Source organism: Lathyrus oleraceus, chromosome 7 (assembly GCF_024323335.1).
Source record: "Lathyrus oleraceus cultivar Zhongwan6 chromosome 7, CAAS_Psat_ZW6_1.0, whole genome shotgun sequence".
Taxonomy (NCBI): domain Eukaryota; kingdom Viridiplantae; phylum Streptophyta; class Magnoliopsida; order Fabales; family Fabaceae; genus Lathyrus; species Lathyrus oleraceus.
Window position 1 is genome coordinate 20,685,874 of NC_066585.1, and position 5,001 is coordinate 20,690,874.

Below are 5,001 nucleotides of genomic sequence, written 5' to 3' on the forward strand. Positions count from 1 at the left end.
TACTCCATAACAACACAAACACACGTATAACATTGGAATACATCCATTCATATTATACGCCATACATACATCATGCAATGAGACTCCACACATGCGGTACCGACTATTCTTGAACATATAGTTCAAGCTCACCGATCCCTCCAGATACGGCTACTAAGCTCACTAGCCCCACTCGTTTGAGACCTAGTGACTCACTCACTAATTCCTCACCATGGGAATTAGCTACAGCCCCGAAGGCTAGACTATGCACACTAATCATCTAGCATGCAAACATCAACAACAATCCACAATGATTACTCACTAATTCCTCACCATGGGAATTAGCTACAGCCCCAAAGGCTATGCTATGCACGCTAATCATCTAGCAATGCAGCATCAACAACAATTCACAACGGACATATGCTCACACTCTAAGCCATACAACAGTCCATTCACACATACATGCATAATACATACATTCACATCATTATGCATACCATCATACACCATCAACACATGTAAATCAATTAAACACAGTATTAGCACACTCTACTAATACCTATACTGCTCAAAACAGCGGGAAATAATCCCTATTACATCATACGCCAACATAGGTCAACTCTCAATTATGTATACAACATTAAAAAGCCAATTTTTCCACTCTGTAACAGTGTTAACCGGTTAACGCCCTGGGTTAACCGGTTAACGCAGGCAAAACACGCTCACTGCCCAAAACTCAACAGTGTTAACCGGTTAACGCCCTGGGTTAACCGGTTAACGCAGGCAAAACAGCACCAATTTCACAATTCGCAACAGTGTTAACCGGTTAACGCCCTGGATTAACCGGTTAACGCAGACAAAACAGCAGTTCCTGCGCTAACACAAGGCAGAATGCAGAATTCTCCGCATTTTCCGCCGTTGGAGGACTTCCGGACCTCCGATTCCGATTCCGTAAAAAGCTATACGTTCGGAATTTCACAACTAACCCAAACACAGATTCAATTACAGTCTACATACAATTTATCCAACATAATTCTTCAGCATCAACAATCCCAATTAGGGTCAAATAACGGCTTATCACTACCCATTACATATTATCCCATAATACCCATTAATCGACGATAAACCCCCCTTACCTGAGTTAATCGACGAATCTTTAAGCTCCAAGCTCTTCTCTCTTCAACCTTCAGCCCTTGCTCTGTCTCTTTGCCCTTTTCCTCTTTCACGATCGTTCCTCTGTTTTCACGTGAAACTTTCTTTTTACCAAATGGGATACTTTCTCTTATTTCCAACATATATATTTTCCAAATAATAATAATAATCCAAAATAATAATAATAAAATTTCCAATTATTTAATTAAATTAATAAGTAAATTATTAATTCAATTTAAATAATTATTTTATTATTATCGGGGTGTTACAACTCTCCCCCACTAAAAGAGTTTTCGTCCTCGAAAACATACCTCAAGCGAACAACTCTGGGTAAGACTCCTTCATCTTACTCTCCAGTTCCCAAGTCACGTTGCCACCTGCTGGTCCTCCCCAAGCTACCTTCACCAAGGCAATCTCTTTACCCCGCAACTGCTTCAACTCTCGATCCTCGATCCTCATAGGTGATGTCTCAACAGTCAGGTTATCTCTCACCTGTACATCATCTACTTGGACTACATGCGACGGATCATGGATGTACCTCCTCAACTGAGACACATGAAAAACCTCATGCAAATTCGCAAGCGACGGCGGTAAAGCGACACGATAGGCTACCTCCCCTATCCTCTCCAAAATCTGATAAGGACCAATAAATCGAGGTGTCAACTTCTTCGACTTCAAAGCTCGACCAACACCAGTTATCGGAGTAACACGAAGAAACACATGATCTCCCTCTTGGAACTCAAGTGACTTCCTCCTCTTATCATGATAACTCTTCTGACGACTCTGAGCAATCCTCATCTTCTCCTGAATCATCTTAATCTTTTCCGTAGTCTGTTGAACAATCTCCGGTCCAACCACAGCACTCTCACCGGACTCATACCAACACAAAGGTGTCCGACATCTCCTACCATACAAAGCTTCAAATGGTGCCATACCAATGCTCGAATGAAAACTATTGTTGTAGGTAAACTCAATCAAAGGCAAATAATAATCCCAAGCACCTCCTTTTTCCAGAACACAAGCCCTCAAAAGATCTTCTAATGACTGAATCGTCCTCTCAGTCTGACCATCAGTCTGCGGATGATATGCAGAACTCAATCTCAGCTTAGTTCCCAAAGCCTTCTGCAAACCTTCCCAAAACTTTGATGTAAATCTAGGATCTCTGTCCGAAACAATACTCGACGGAATACCATGCAAACTTACAATCTTCTCAATATACAACTCGGCTAATCTCTCTAACGGATAATCCATTCTGATCGGAATGAAATGAGCCGACTTTGTCAATCTGTCAACAATCACCCAAATGGCTTCAAAATTCTTATTTGTCCTCGGTAAACCAGAAACAAAATCCATACTGATACTATCCCACTTCCACTCTGGAATAGCCAACGGTTGCATTAGCCCAGACGGCTTCTAATGCTCAATCTTCGACTTCTGACAAGTCAAACAGGAATAAACAAAACTCGCAATTTCTCTTTTCATTCCCGGCCACCAAAATAACTTCTTCAAATCATGATACAGCTCCAGGATGAATACTCAGGCCACTACGATGTCCTTCCTCAAGAATACTCTTCTTAAGCTCGGTAACATCCGGAATACACACCCGATTACCAAATTTCAAAACACCATTCTCATCAACTCTGAATTCACCACCTTGACCTTGATTCACTAAAGTCAACTTATCCACCAAAAGCATATCGGATTTCTGACCCTCTCTAATCTCATCCAAAATACCACTCGTTAACTTCAACATTCCCAATTTAACACTATTGTGAGTACTCTCACACACCAAACTCAAGTCTCTAAACTGCTCAATCAAATCCAATTCCTTAACCATTAACATAGACATATGCAATGATTTCCGACTCAGTGCATCAGCCACTACGTTTGCTTTACCCGGATGGTAATTCAAACCAAAGTCGTAATCCTTCAGAAACTCTAACCATCTCCGCTGTCTCATATTCAGCTCTTTCTGATCAAACAAATACTTTAAACTTTTATGGTCACTGAAAACCTCAAATCTCGACCCGTACAAATAATGTCTCCATAACTTCAGAACAAATACCACAGCTGCCAACTCTAAATCGTGCGTCGGATAGTTCCTCTCATGAACCCTCAGCTGTCTCGAAGCATAAGCTATAACCTGCTTATTCTGCATCAACACACCACCCAAACCCAACAATGAAGCATCACAGTAAACTTCAAATGGTTCTGACGAACTCGGTAATATCAGAATAGGAGCAGTAGTCAACCTTCTCTTTAACTCTTGGAAACCTTCTTCACATCTTGAGTCCCAAACAAACGCTTGCCCCTTTCTAGTCAACATTGTCAATGGTAACGCCAACTTAGAAAATCCCTCAATGAACTTCCTATAATAACCTGCAAGTCCAAGAAAACTTCGAATCTCAGCAACAGACTTCGGAGCTTCCCACTTAGATACCGCTTCTATCTTAGAAGGATCAACAGCAACACCACCTCTTGAAATCACATGACCAAGAAAACTAACCTCTTCTAACCAAAATTCACACTTGGACAGTTTAGCAAATAACTTCTTTTCTCGTAGAACTTCTAAAACCACTCTCAAATGCTCAGCATGCTCTTCTTCAGATTTCGAATACACCAAAATGTCATCAATAAACACCACAACAAACTGGTATAGGTACGGATGGAAAATCCTATTCATATACTCCATGAATACTCCAGGCGCATTAGTCACACCAAAAGGCATTACAGAATACTCATAATGTCCATACCTTGTTCTGAAAGCAGTCTTCTGAATATCCTCAGTTTTCACACGTATCTGATGATACCCAGATCTCAAATCTATCTTGCTGAACACACTCGCACCAACCAACTGATCCATCAATCATCAATCCTCGGCAACGGATACCGATTCTTGATCGTCACTTTATTCAGTTGCCTGTAGTCCACACACAACCTCATAGTACCTTCTTTCTTCTTAACCAACAACACTGGTGCACCCCACGGTGACACACTAGGACGAATAAATTTCTTATCCAACAGATCTTCCAACTGACTCTTCAATTCAGCTAACTCAACAGCAGACATACGGTACGGAGCCATCGATATCGGTCTAGTACCAGGTACCAAATCAATCGAGAACTCAACTTCACGCTTTGGCGGTAATTCATTCACTTCTTCTGGAAACACATCAGGAAAATCACACACCACAGCCAGATTGCCAATCACTAGTTTATCTTTAGCCTCCAAAGTCGCTAACAGCATAAACAACTCTGCCCCATCTGCTACTTCCTCATTCACCTGCCTTGCTGATAGAAATAAACTCTTTCCTTCTTCCATCTCAGGAAATATCACAGTCTTATCAAAACAATTAATAGAAACTCGGTTGAACACCAACCAGTTCATACCCAAGATAACATCAATCTGCACTAACGGAAGACACACAAGGTCTATCCCAAAGTCTCTACCAAAAATACTCAAAGGACAACTCAAACAAACTGAAGTAGTAGTCACTGAACCCTTCGCAGGAGTATCAATCACCATACTTCCAAGCATCTCAGATATCTCTAACTTAAGTTTCACAGCACAATCCAAAGATATAAAGGAATGAGTAGCACCGATGTCAATAATAGCTACAAGGGGAAAGCCATTAATATAACACGTACCTCGGATCAAACGATCATCTGTAGAAGTCTCAGAACCCGATAAAGCAAAGACTTTTCCTCCCGACTGATTCTCTTTCTTCGGCTTAGGACACTGTGGACTGATATGACCCAACTCTCCACAGTTGAAACAAGTTACAGTCTTCAACCGACACTCTGCAGCCAAATGACCACCTTTGCCACACTTGAAACACTTCATCTCAGCACTGGTACACTCATGGACCCG